This window comes from Salvelinus sp. IW2-2015, linkage group LG8 (genome assembly GCF_002910315.2).
Source record: "Salvelinus sp. IW2-2015 linkage group LG8, ASM291031v2, whole genome shotgun sequence".
NCBI lineage: Eukaryota > Metazoa > Chordata > Actinopteri > Salmoniformes > Salmonidae > Salvelinus > Salvelinus sp. IW2-2015.
Window position 1 is genome coordinate 46,944,721 of NC_036848.1, and position 15,168 is coordinate 46,959,888.

At 41.7% G+C, this 15,168-nt stretch overlaps 1 protein-coding gene across 1 annotated transcript in view; it reads left to right on the forward strand.

Annotated features, from left to right (window-relative positions):
• LOC111968262 (protein kinase C epsilon type-like) overlaps positions 1 to 15,168 on the forward strand; it is a 169,329-nt gene that overhangs the window by 127,318 nt on the left and 26,843 nt on the right.

Here is a 15,168-nt window from a genome sequence, read left to right on the forward strand (position 1 = left end):
AGTTCCCATGTTTTTTCCCCGGCAGGCTGTATTAGTAAATAGAATTTTTTCTTAAACTGACTTGCCTAATTAAACAAAGGTTAAATAAAAATAAAAATACACATTTTGCTACCCTCGGTCTGGTTACAGATTCAGTTTGTTGATTTTTTTTCGCTCCCTTTATTCGTAATTGTTTTTACCAAACATGACAGACTGATCTGGGGTCAGGCTTATAATGATAACGTACAGTACCATTAACGCTTATCCTTTATTTCAACTTTCCATTCCAATGCTATTCTGATTCTATTATATCAAATTAATTTCAAAACCAGTTGAAACTCAACTGGAACTCAATGCCTCACTAATTACAGTAATTGTTCAATTGATGACTATTCTGTTATGGGCTGATATCCAGGTACAGTAGCCCAGTATGTCCCTAACAAGGGACTGTGGGGGGGGTTGGGGGGGGGAGAACATTCTGTGGTAGGGACTGGTGGCCAACACGTACCTCACTCTCTTTCCTCGTTCAAACAAATCCTTCCCAGAAAGTAACTCTTTTCTACTCAGTGACAGTCACGCATCATTGTCAACACAATAAACAACACAGACAGACTATTCAGAATGCATCCTCCATGGCAAATCATAACATCATTGTAACAAGACCAGTAGATTCAATCCAAATGTATTCCCACTTTCCCCCCCAAATAATAAATAATAAATTGTACAGTCAGATTTCCGGATCTCACGCTAACTTTGAGTAGAGGAGAATTCTGACTTGGGATCAGGGGCACTTATGTATCAATCATCCAGGAGTAGAATATGATCTTAACATCAGACCTCGTTCCTGCAATCTATTTCATTGGATCTAGATGTAAAACTTATTCATAAACCAACACTTCTCTTGAAGACTGCTTTGAATACAGGTCTTTAGGAGTCCAAAGCAGAACTGAAAACTTTCAACTTGAACTGTGTCAAAGTTCTTAACGGTTTTATGTTGTGTTGTGTTGTTCGGGGGCCATGGAGCCCGGTGTTTATACCAGTTTGTTTACTGCCAGATGCTGATTTATCCTGTTTCTGGCGCTTGTTTCATTCCTCTCATTCTCACTTTGTCGTTTACCACCCACAAACCCAGACTCCTCTGGGCTGCAACAACATGTTTGCCCCTATGGACCAGTAGTCTTCTGCACTTAACTGTGCTATGACAGTTCTCTGCATATCACTATTGTTGCCCCTATGACAGTAGTTCCCTTCTGGGCTATTTTCAACTATGTTGCCCCTGTGACAGTAGTTCCCTTCTGGCAGCTATCAAAACATTGTTGCCCCTGTGGACAGTAGTTCCCTTCTGGCAGCTATCAACTATGTTGCCCCTATGGACAGTAGTTCCTTCTGGCAGCTATCAACTATGTTGCCCCTATGGACAGTAGTTCCCTTCTGGCAGCAATCAACTATGTTGCCCCTTTGGACAGTAGTTCCCTTCTGGCAGCTATCAACTATGTTGCCCCTGTGACAAGTAGTTCCTTCTGGCAGCTATCAACTATGTTGCCCCTGTGACAGTAGTTCCTTCTGGCAGCTATCAACTATGTTGCCCCTATGGACAGTATTCCTTCTGGCAAGCTATCAACTATTTGCCCCTATTGGACAGTAGTTCCCTTCTGGCAGCTATCAACTATGTTTGCCCCTATGGACAGTAGTTCCTTCTGGCAGTATTCAACTATGTTGCCCTATGTGGACAGTAGTTCCCTTTGGAGCTTATCAAACTTTGATTGCCCCTGGCGTGTTCTCTGGGTACAGTTCTGTGACAGTAGTTCCCTTCTGGCAGCTTCAACTATGCTTAGTGCCTCTGCGTCAACTACTCCTTGCAGACTTGGCAGCTCATGATTCCACTATCCTTCTGGCAGCTATCAACTATGTATGCCCCTTGTGGACAGTAGTTCCCTTCTGGCAGCTATCAACTATGTTGCCCCTGTGGACAGTAGTTCCCTTCTGGCAGCTATCAGTCTCCAACGCTTTGAATAGACCCAGCTCTAAACAGCCACCACCTACAGTACATGGGCTTTCTAGGAGTTTCTGTGCCCAGTGTTCTTGGTGCCCATCTTGACATGAGGACCCCTCAACCACCCGTGGTTGGGAGTTTGAAACACACCCAGTCTGTTTTCACCTCCACCACCATGACCTCCTAACAGGAAAAGTCCCATTTAAAGCTTAATGTTGTATTGAATTAAGGCTTCGTCAACGCCTCTCTTCCTGGACTTAGTCATTCCGAGAGTTAAAGGAAACAGCCAGGCTCCAATGGAATGCAGAGTAAAAATAAAGTCACCCCCCCACTCACTCTCTTACTCACTCACTTTCTCACCCACTCACTCACTAACTCACTCACTCTCTTACTCACTCTCTCACCCACTCACTAACTAACTCACTCAGTCACTCACTCACTTACTCGCCCACTCACTAGGTATTTGTCAGTATACTGGCCCTCTCTGATTTAGACAATAAGCACTCAGAGGGAAATCTACAGTCTTCTGTTTAGTCTGTAACTCCAGGGGTCATGATTTAGTATCCTCTTAGAGTGAGCCACCTGCATAACATTAGGCCAACTGACAAACAATGCTATGAATCGGTCTCCTTACGCTGAATGTGCAATGCAGGTATGATTTAGTATTGGCTGTACACCCAAAGCTGCCTTGGTTAATGGGTAGATTAGTGTTATTGTGTCACCTACGGGCAGAAACGTTTTGGAAAGTTATAAAATCCTAAAGTCATAATTTCTGTTAATGTCATTTCTTTAGAAACAGTTTAAAATATATATTTGATCAATTAAATAAAAATCAACATATCAGCCAGGGTTGGAATGACACTTTAGAGCGTCTGTGTTTGCGCACATCACCTGCGAGTGTGAGGCGTGTTGGCCATTGCTCAAGGAGAGAGAGGCAGGTAAGCCTTTAAAATATGATAGAGAACAGACTAATAACTAGGTAGCCAATTCAAAACATACCTTGTAATCTAGATAACTGTTTAGCTATTATTAGCATGTATTCATGTTTTTGTCATGTCATGTCCTAGCAGACTCAACTCAAGTCGAGTTTAGTCCGCTAGTCATTTCCCGAAAAGCTTTCCACTGACACTAGCAAATAAGGCCATACACAGTTGATTAACTTTCTTGAACGATTCATATGATTCATTTAGACGATTCTTTTTGACAAAATGAACAATTCACTTCGCCATTGTATTAGTTGGGATTCAGGTCAATCACGGTGAATCTAATCATGTGAATCAAAATAATAATTTGTGAATCACGAACAGTAATTTTAGGAAAATATATTTGATGTAGCCTTTCTTTTGGATTATTTGGCTTCAAAACGTGTTTTGTAGATACTTCCAGTTGATTTGGGCATACAATGTATGGGACATTGCAACTCAATAGTTAGTCTGCCTGCAAAGTAAACACGTCTAAGGTAGCTATGATAAATATGACTAATCTCGAAAAGGTACATTTCCTGAAGAACATTTTTGGGCTTGCTTCAGCTGAATAAATATTTTTTTGCCTACCATAGCCATTTGATCTTTGATGTATTGAATGAGCTAATTATTTCAAAAGGTATGAAACGTATTTGGTTGTAATGTTGCAATGTTATACATCAAGGCTGGTCAATCATTTTCCAGGAGAGCTAATGGGTGTGCAGGCTTTTATTCCAGTCCCCCCCCCTCTAACAAACCACATTTTAGAAATGAGCTGCTTGACCGGACCTTGATAAGCTGTCTCTGATGTGTTTGAGCAGGGCTTGATTAAGGTTGTCTCTGATGTGTTTGAGCAGGGCTTGAATAAGCTGTCTCTGAGTGTTTGAGCAGGGCTTGATAAACTGTCGTCTGATGTGTTTGAGCAGGGCTTGATAAGCTGTCTCTGATGTGTTTGAGCAGGGCTTGATAATCTGTCTCTGATGTGTTTGAGCAGGGCTTGATAATCTGTCTCTGATGTGTTTGAGCAGGGCTTGATAAGCTGTCTGATGTGTTTGAGCAGGGCTTGATAACTGTTCCTCTGATGTGTTTGAGCAGGGCTTGATAAGCTGTCTCTGATGTGTTTGAGCAGGGTTGATAAGCTGTCTCTGATGTGTTTTGAGCAGGGCTTGATAAGCTGTCTCTGATGTGTTTGAGCAGGGCTTGATAAGCTGTCTCTGATGTGTTTGAGCAGGGCTTGATGAGCTGTCTCTGATGTGTTTGAGCAGGGCTTGATAAGCTGTCTCTGATGTGTTTGAGCAGGGCTTGATGAGCTGTCTCTGATGTGTTTGAGCAGGGCTTGATGAAAAGTCTGCACACCCAGTAGCTCTCCAGATTGAGGGTTGACCCCATGCACTGGCATACCGGACACCCCCGCAGGGGGGGGGGGGGGGGGGGGGGGGGGGGGGGCACAAGCTCTGGGGGCCCATGCGCCAGTCATCGATGTCTAACATGTTTTATGTCATAAATAATCTTGACAGTAACCCTCCAAAAAGTAATTAATTCATGAACCTTTTTAATTTCCATATGTACTAGGAAGCAAAGTGTTTGTTTCTTGGGCTTCAGGAATGTGCCTGAAAAAGTGCCCCAAGTCTTGATTTTTTTTTTTTACCGGTTGTATAAGGGGAATATCGGCGAACAAATGCCGTGGTCAAGACTACGACGGTGCCAGTGCAATGAGTGGAGGTTACTCAGATGTTCAAAAGTGCATATCAGACCAAGAACCTAATGCATCTTAGGTAGTTCTTAATGAGTTTTAGTTTAGAAAACCATCTCTCCGCAGAAGCAACAGTTACAGGGATGCTAAAAACAGCTTGGTTACCTTAGCAACATCAGGGAAACAGGGCAGAAGGGAGGAGTGCTTCAAATACAGCAGTTCTGTAACATCTTTAATTGAGCCTCTCATTCTCCTTAATTCCCTATAGGAAGCTCTGAAGACAGGTCGTCTGGATACTGGACAGCTAATAAATTAGCAGATGCAAACAGTTTATCATATTTAGCGGACAACAGTTCTGGAGAGCTTGAGCAAATAAAGCGTTTTTTGATTTTGGTTCATATTGGTGAACCGGCATTTGAGTTGTGTGGTTGCWGTATTAACTGCCCCTTATCTCTGGTAGATCATGGCATTCATCATTCAAGACTAAGTTTAAATTGTGTGCAGTGCAATGGACACATAATGCACAATGTCTTAGGACAGACTGTCTGAGTTGGCAACACACTACCGGTCAAAAGTTTTAGAACACCTACTCATTCAAGGCTTTTTCTTTATTTTTACTATTTTCCACATTGTATAACACATATGGATGAAATAAACGTATGGAATTATGTAGTAACCAAAAAAGTGTTAAACAAAACAAAATATATTTTAGATTTGAAATTCTTCAAATAGCCACCCTTTGCCTTGATGACAGCTTTGCACACTCTTGGCATTCTCTCAACCAGCTTCATGAGGTAGTCACCTGGAATGCATTTTAATTAACTGGTGTGCCTTCTTAAAAGTTAATTTGTGGAATTTCTTTCCTTCTCAATGTGTTTGAGCCAATCAGTAGTGTTGTGACAAGGTAGGGCGGTATACAGAAGATAGCCCTATTTGTTAAAAGACCAAGTCCATATTATGGCAAGAACAGCTCAAATAAGCAAAGAGAAATGAAAGTCCATCATTACTTTAAGACATGAAGGTCAGTCAATACAGAACATTTCAAGAACCTTGAGTGCAGTCGCAAAAACCATCAAGTGCTATGATGAAACTGGTTCTCATGACAACCGCCACAGGAATGGAAGAGTTACCTCTGCTGCAGAGGATACGTTTATTAGAGTTACCAGCCTCAGAAATTGCAGCCCAAAAACATGCTTCACAGAGTTCAAATAACAGACATTGTGGAGGAGACTGTGTGTCAGGCCTTCATGGTCGAATTGCTGCAAAGAAACCACTACTAAAGGACACCAATAAGAATAAGAGACTTGCTTGGCCCAAGAAACATGAGCAATGGACAMTAGACCGGTGAAAATGTGTCCTTTGGTCTGGTCCAAATTGGAGATTTTTGATTCAAACCGCAGAGTAGGTGAACGGATTATCTCCGCATTTGTATTTCCCACCGTGAAGCATGGAGGAGGAGGTGTTATGGTGTAGGGGTGCTTTTCTGATGATTTATTTAGAATTCAAGGCACACTTAACCAGCATGGCTACCACAGCATTCTGCAACGAGTGGGACTATTATTTGTTTTTCAACAGGACAATGACCCAACACACCTCCAAGCTGTGTAAGGGCTATTTTACCAAGAAGGAGAGTGATGGAGTGCTGCATCAGATGAACTGGCCTCCACAATCCCCCGACCTCAACCAAATTGAGATGGTTTGGGATGAGTCGAACCGCAGAGTGAAGGAAAAGCAGCCAACAAGTGCTTAGCAAATGTGTCCTTCAAGGCAAATATAGGCTATTTSAAGAATCTCAAATATAAATATATTTTGATTTGTTTAACACTTTTTTGGTTACTTCATAATTCCATATGTGTTATTTCATAGTTTTGATGTGTTCACTATTATTCTACAATGTAGAAAATAGTAAAAAATTAAGAAAAACCCTTGAATTAGTAGGTGTTCTAAAACTTTTGACCGGTAGTGTAAATAGCAGCTAAATACAGTATATAGCTATAGATAGTACACTGCATAATGAAACAATCCCTAGTACGCTAGTGTTTTGAAGGTGGACTGACTGTATTATTTGGTATTAATAGACTGTTTTTGCACACAACAACTTTCTATCTGGGGCTGGGAGAGAGCACAAGGATGGCTCAAGTCTTGCACGTTCAGGTAGCCTATACAGGACAGCTGTATATTCTAAAAAATCTATTGGTACCTGATTAGTATTCTGTTGTATGGAAAATGTATTTGACAATCTGCAGTGTTTAAATTTCCAACATGAATTACTGAAAAAGTAATTGCATTATCACCACCAGCCAGCAGTCTAAAAATGGCAACATTGCGACACCTTGTATATCTTTGTGAAATGTTAGGCTTAACCTGAGAAAATGACGACCAAATAGACCTACCAATAAACATTTATCCATTAGCTAAAGCAAAGCTGAGCGATTGCACCATAGAAAGCCTATCATCGATTTGATAGTCATGCAGCTGCATAGACATGTTGCAATTTCAGCACCATGGACATTGATCGGTAGTTTACTTTGTGAGTGGCTATCTGGCTGACACGTTCAATTAAAATGTTTCGCTCCTAGCAGTGAGTCACGTGGCCGTGGCTTGCTATATAAAGCAGGCAGACATGCATTGAAGCATTCAGTTACTGTTCGATTGAATGTTAGAATGGGCAAAACGGGTGACGTAAGCGACTTTGAGCACGGTATGATCGTCGGTGCCAGGCGTGCCGGTTCCAGTATCTCAGAAATGGATGTCCTCCTGCGCTTTTCATGCACGACAGTGTCTAGGGTTTACAGAGAATGGTGCGACAAACAAAACACATTCAGTCAGCAGCAGTCCTGTGGCCGAGAACAGCACGTTGATGAAAGGTCGAAGGAGAATGGCACGAATCGTGCAAGCTAACAAGCGGGCCACAAACAGGCAAATAACGGCGCAGTACAACAGTGTTGTGTAGAATGGCATCTCGGAACACACAACTCGTGCTTCCTTGTAGCGGATGGGCTATTATTGCAGCAGACGACCACACCGGGTTCCACTCCTGTCAGATAAAAACAAGAAGAAGCAGCTCCACTGGGCAGGTGGTCACCAACACACAATTAAGGAGTGGAAAAACATTGCCTGGTCTGACAAATTCCGGTTCCTGTTGCGTCATGCTGATGGCAAAGTCAGGATTTGGCGTAAGCAGCATGAGTCCATGGCCCCATCCTGCCTGGTGACAATGGTGGTGGTGGTGTAATGGTGTGGGGAATATTTTCCTGGCACACGTTAGGTTGCTTGATACCAGTTGAGCAACATTTTCATTCCCTGAAGAATTCAGGCTGTTCTGGAGGCAAAGGGAATCCGACCCGGTACTAGATGTACCTAACAAACTGGCCACTGAGTGTACATACATAGACGCTGCCAATTGTTGGTAATGGAAATTTGTATAAAAGTAATGGAAAAGTCATGAAATTCCTTCTGTCAATATGTGTAGGTAGTTACCAGGCTAAGAAGTGACCAGCCGGTGTGAATTGTGTATTGTGTAAAATCAAAAGAATAATAGTCTGGCTACAGTATGTACTGTAGGTTGAAGGTGCTCTTTCTCTCTCTCCCTTTCTCCCCCTTATTCTCACTGTCTCTCTCCCCCTCTCTCTCTTTCTTTTGCTCTCTCCCTCTCTCTCTCTCTCTCTCTGGCTCTCTCTTTGTCGTTCACTCTCTCTCCTTCTCTCTGTCGCTTACTCTCTCTCTCTCTGAGCTGTGCAGTGAGCTTGTGTTCAAGACAGGAAAGTGGGTGAGACTATAGTCTGGACTCATTGTCCCTGTTCCTAATCAAAGGGTTCTGGCTACGTGATTTTAGCAGCGCAGAGTATAGCCAGCCTTCTTGGTGCCTTTTTGATTCGACGTATTGTCTGAATGACTATTTATTTCAGTGTTTATTAATAATGTCAGGGAGCAAGTTTTAGCTTGAAAGGTACACTCAGCAATGTACAAAGTAATAAACAGCAGTAGTGGGTAAATTTCCGCAACAACTAAAAGTATTGACACGCAAGGCTAAACTTCGCTGTTTTGGTGCCGTAGCTACCACATTGTAGCAGCGTGAAGCGAACCCGCGCACATGCACAGATACCCTGTGTGACTGTGTGAGAGCAAAGTCTTGCATTGGGCTCATCGCAATATCTGCGGTGCTGCTTGWTGCAACGTCATAACGCTGAGTCTACCTTTAACAAAATCCATTTGTTATTCAAGCGTTTGATATTGTAGAGCTCTGCAAGCGTCAGCTTTGTCTTCCAGAGAGTAGTCATTGAGCGTAGGATGACAATGAAGAAGTCTTTATGATTTCCACTCAAGGCTATTCTGTCGTATTCTGTCAGTGGATTTCGCTTTGTTTCGGACTTGGCAAATCAATGAAATCAGTGAAAGCCAGGATTGACGAATGTGATGCACGCACCTTTGCGTGGGAGGTCTACAACATTTAACGTAACGCCACATACTTAACCTGAGTTGACTCAGCCTTACCTCTCTGTGACCTGTTGAGCACACCAACCAAGAATACAAACAACCCTTTTGGGAATACTCTGGGAAGTAGGTACATGACCCCCCCTCACCCCCCACTTCTGAGAGAGAGAAAAGAAAACAGTGGCTAAGTTTCGTTTGAGACAGTAGCAGTTTGATCTGTTAGTGATGTGGGACGAGTCTGGACTGGCATGCAGTCGGCTGTATGCCACTATAGACAGGGAGGGGAGATGGGAGGAGTCTATCACCAGGCTATCTGTCCGTCTTCCTCGCTCTGCACAAGCTTACGTGAGACTGGAGCCTCTATGGGCGGCACTCACAACAGAACACAGCACAATACACACGCAATCATACTCACATGTACCACCAAGCCATGTATACAACCACATATTGTGTACTGTACATGCTCAGTTCACACTCATAAACCTATAAACTAATGAACCTGGCAATAAACACACTATGCAGACATACAAACATACCACCTACGTGTGCGTGTGACATGCACACAGTACAATCAAAATAAACAGCCATGTATAGCTACTCCAGATACCATACCATTGAAGACCATTGTCCCACATAATGCCTGTTCTCCATGACTTCCCTTTGACCTTTATTCAGACACCTCCACGGATTGTCCTCATGTATACCAGCTTTCTCTCCCTCTTTCTCTCCCTTGCTCTCCCTCTCTCCCCCTTTCTCTCCCTCTTTCTCTCCCTCATTCACCTACCCTATTGCCATCTTTATGCATGTTGAACTTGAACTTGCAACATGTATTGCTATGTCAATAGGTGATTTTCTGACAAAAAGGATGGTTCTTTTTGCACCAACTTCAATAATTATCTGAAGGAAAATAGCCCATATTCTCTATATGGACACCATTTGGGATCTGCGTGTTAGCTCGGGAATTTAGGTGTAGTAATCTGGAGAAAGAATAACATGACATTTTAATGCTCAGGTCTCGGATAACTCTCATTGGAAGCGAGCATGTACTTAAAACGACTTAGTTAATATGGTTCAGCTGTAGTTGTGTACTTAAAACTACTTAGTTAATATGGTTCAGCTGTAGTTGTGTACTTAAAACTATTTAGTTAATATGGTTCAGCTGTAGTTGTGTACTTAAAACTATTTAGTTAATATGGTTCAGCTGTGTTGTGTACTTAAAACTACTTAATTAATATGGTTCAGCTGTAGTTGTGTACTTAAAAACTACTTAGTTAATATGGTTCAGCTGTAGTTGTGTACTTAAACACTACTATAGTTAATATGGTTCAGCTGTAGTTGTGTACTTAAAACGACTTGGTTAATATGGTTCAGCTGTAGTTGTGTACTTAAAACGACTTAGTTAATATGGTTCAGTTGTACTTTAGCGTGGACAGACAACAATATTTCCAGATAGAAATAAATATTAAGGGCAGTTCTAAGTATTTGAACCAGTGTCTGCACAGCAGGGGTCGTGTCTCATGTTCAAAGCTATTCTCATTATGTCTCTTTTTAGAACTTCTAGGAAATGTACTTACTCACTATTGATCATGGGCTGGTCCATGGGTCCTAGTGAATCATTTGTGTGTGTGTGTGTGTGTGTGTGTGTGCACGCGTAGGTTGACATTTATTGTTGGAGTCCTGGAGGCAGAACTGAGCAATTTCCCCTGAAGGTTAGGTTTAGGATGAACGGCTTTGTGGCTGTGTAGGTTGGTAACCACTCTGCAGAGTTGCCTCCAGAACAAGATTCATGACAAAAAAACACTAACCTGTGTGTGTGTTTGTGCGTGTGCATACGCGCACGTGTACGTACATGCATATGTGTGTGTGCATATGCCTGTGTGTTTGTGTCTTTTGGGCTGAATGGGGAGCTCATTTGAAGCGGAGGGAGGGAGGTTAACTGTCAGAGCAGAGAGGGTTGCTGTGTACGTAATGGAAAAATCACTCCACAAGATTAACATGAAACACAGGAAATGCTCTCAATTGAGCCTGATTGGTGTGTGTGTGTGTGTGTGTGTGTGTGTGTGTGTGTGTGTGTGTGTGTGTGTGTGTGTGTGTGTGTGTGTGTGCATGTGCGTGCGTGCGTGTGTGTGCAGCGTGCGTGCGTGCGTGCGTGTGTAATATAACATTTCTATGCCTGCCAACATCCTGAGTAAAGGTCCTGACAATGGTGACAGTAGTTCCTGTTCATTTACCATATGTACAGTTGAAGTCAGAAGTTACACTTAGGTTGGAGTCATTAAAACTAGTTTTTTAACCACTCCACAAATTTCTTGTTAACAAACTAAGGTTTTGGCAAGTCGGTTAGGACATCTACTTGGTGCATGACACAAGTAATTCTTCCAACAATTGTTTACAGACAGATTATTTCACTTATAATTCACTGTATCACAATTCCAGTGGGTCAGAAGCTCACATACACTAAGTTGACTGTGCCTTTTAACAGCTTGGAAAAATTCCAGAAAATTATGTCATGGCTTTAGAAGCTTCTGATAGGCTAATTGACATKATTTGAGTCAATTAGAGGTGTACCTGTAGATGTATCTCAAGGCCTACCTTCAAACTCGGTGCCTCTTTGCTTGACATCATGGGAAAATCAAAAGAAATCAGCCAAGACCTCAGAAAAAAGTGGTAGACCTGAAGGTACCTCGTTCATCTGTACCGTTCATCTGTACAAACAATAGTATGCAAGTATAAACACCATGGGACCACGCAGCCATCATACCGCTCAGGAAGGAGACGCGCTCTGTCTCCTAGAGATGAACGTACTTTGGTGCGAAAAGTGCAAATCAATCRCAGAACAACAGCAAAGGACCTTGTGAAGATGCTGGAGGAAACAGGTACAAAAGTATCTATATCCACAGTAAAACGAGTCCTATATTGACATAACCTGAAAGGCCACTCAGCAAGGAAGAAGCCACTGCTCCAAAACCGCCATAAAAAAGCCAGACTACGGTTTGCAACTGGACATGGGGACAAAGATCGTACTTTTTGGAGAAATGTCCTCTGGTCTGATGAAACAAAAATAGAACTGTTTGGCCATAATGACCATCGTTATGTTTGGAGGAAAAGGGGGAGGCTTGCAAGCCGAAGAACACCATCCCAACCGCGAAGCACGGGGGGTGGCAGCATCATGTTGTGGGGGTGCTTTGCTTCAGGAGGGACTGGTGCACTTCAAAAAATAGATGGCATCATGAGGAAGGGAAATTATGTGGATATATTGAAGCAACATCGCAAATGGGTCTTCCAAACGAACAATGACCCCAAGCATACTTCCAAAGTTGTGTCAAAATGACTTAAGGACAACAAAGTCAATGTATATGAGTGGCCATCACAAAGCCCTGACCTCAATCCTATAAAAAATGTGTGGGCAGAACTGAAAAAGCATGTGCGAGCAAGCCAGCTCTGTCAGGAGTAATGGGCAAAGATTCACCCAACTTATTGTGGGAAGCTTGTGGAAGGCCACCCGAAACGTTTGACCCAAGTTAAACAATTTAAAGACAATGCTACCAAATACTAATTGAGTGTATGTGAACTTCTGACCCTCTGGGAATGTGATGAAAGAAATAAAAGCTGAAACAAATCATTCTCTCTACTAATATTCTGACATTTCACATTCTTAAAATAAAGTGGTGATCCTAACTGACCTAAGACAGGGCATTTTTACTAGGCTTAAATGTCAGGAATTGTGAAAAACTGTTGTATAAATGTATGTATTTGGCTAAGGTGTATGTTAACTTCTGACTTCAACTGTATACTCGTACAGCTGTTTGCTTTCTGTTTTGCCAGCAATAATCTCAGTTGGAGTTTTTTGGTTGGAAGCACACTCTGACGCAAGTTTCTTGTTGGGGTTTTAATGTCAGATTTTATTTGATTTTTATTCATGAGAGATGTGGCCCATGTTGGTGCATGGTATGCTATGTTATCCGTTGTAATGTCGACATAGAAATATATTGAAGCAATCATTGATTTTAACTCCTCACCAGCCAGCTTAAGACTCAAAAGATAATTTCCAAGCTATTTAACATTTGAGAAATGCCTTGCAGCATTGCAATTTCTGTAATGTGATTTCTCTCCAAAAGGCCTTCTCTAGAGCAAAATGGGCTGATTGTGCAAGGAAGTAAAGAGAGATTCAAGGGACAGAACTTTGATCAAACTACCAACATGATAGCATTGGTACCTGACTGACTTCTACCTGCAAGACTTAAAGGGTTCTGCGACTGTCCCCATATGAGAACCGTTTTTAGTTTGAGGTAGAACCCTTTTTGGTTCCAGTTAGAACTCTTTTGGGTTCCATGTAGAACCCTCTGGAAACAGTTTTGCATGGTACCCAAAAGGGTTCTATCTGGAACCAAAAGGAGTTATTCAAAGGGTTCTCCTATGGGGACAGCCGAAGAACCCTTTTTTCTAAGAGTGCACACCTGTTAGTCGCTTTGGATAAAAGAGTCTGCTAAATGGCATATTATATATTATATTATTCAACGACAACAAATTCAGTCAAAGCAAAAACATTGGCATTGGCACCCAGGTTATCTAAGTGTAACCGTCACAGGGTATACTCAATGAACTTCTTCAAATAACTATCATTCCATTAGCGCTCTTGAACACCTGCTGCTACACACGAAGAGAGCACTGGTACACAGTGCTGTGCAATAAAATCATTGATCATTGTCATCATCTATTGTGCAGACTACATCAAATAGCTCATTTAAGACTTGCTGGGTCATTGTGTTGTATTCATTTTCCTTGCCGCAGGTAGATTCATTTTTAGAACTGAAATAATTGGAAAAGGAAATTGAAAAGAAAATTGTTTTCAAGGTTAGCTTGACCTTAAAGCTACAAGTGCCTTTGTACTAAAATGTCTTTTTGAGACCATGGCTGTGTCCGAAATCTGGCTTCCATACTACTTAATTAAACTTCATACTGTGTACTAAACTACATACTGTACTATTTAGAATGTACTGTTTAAAAAAAAAAAACGAATGCAGTAAGCAACACATATCAGCATAATAGGCTCATCCTACTGAGAATGCCTCATCTAATGCTCAATTCCATTGATTCCTGCCATTGGTTCATTTTGGTAAAGCGCGACTCTTTGTCAGACACACGTGAATCTCAAAAGACGATTCTCTTCCTCAATAGTGTGCAGAAAATTCTACTAGATGAAAAGTCAAAATTAGTATGTCATCTGTCATTTAAAGCATAAAGATGTTTTTTTCCCTTCACATACTATAAAACTTAATTGTTTCGCAAACGCAAAATGTCTCCCATTTAGAACTCAAGTACAGGTATTCGGACACAGCCCATGCCTACTTGACATTAGGCATGTCACGTTGTATAATGATAGGAGACAGGTGCAGGAATGCAAAAATAGTTTTTWAAATTTCTCTTCCCAAAATAGCACACGTAATAAAATAAAAAATGTTTTACCTTTATTTAACTAGGCAAGTCAGTAAAGAAAAAATTCTGATTTACAATGACAGCCAACACCAGCCAAACTCAGACAACGCTGGTCGCCACCCTATAGGAATCCCAATCACGGCCGGTTGTGATACAGTCTGTATTTGAACCAGGTTGTCTGTAGTGACACCTCTAGCTGAGATGCAGTGCCTTAGACCAGTGCGCCACTTGAGAGCCCATGAACATGATGGGGACGAAGCCCAAAACAAACATGTGCACATACAGTTGAAGTCGGAAGTTTACATACACCTTAGCCAAATACATTTAAACTCAGTTTTTCACAATTCCTGACATTTAAGCCTAGTAAAAATMKCCTGTRTTAGGTCAGTTAGGATCACCACTTTATTTTAAGAATATGAAATGTCAGAATGATAGTAGAGAGAATGATTTGTTTCAGCTTTTATTTCTTTCATCACATTCCCAGTGTGTCAGAAGTTTACATACACTCAATTAGTATTTGGTAACATTGCCTTTAAATTGTTTAACTTGGGTCAAATGTTTCAGGTAACCTTCCACAAGCTTCCCACAATAAGTTGGGTGAATTTTTGCCCATTCCTCCTGACAGAGCTGGTGTAACAGAGTCAGGTTTGTAGGCCTCCTTGCTCGCACAT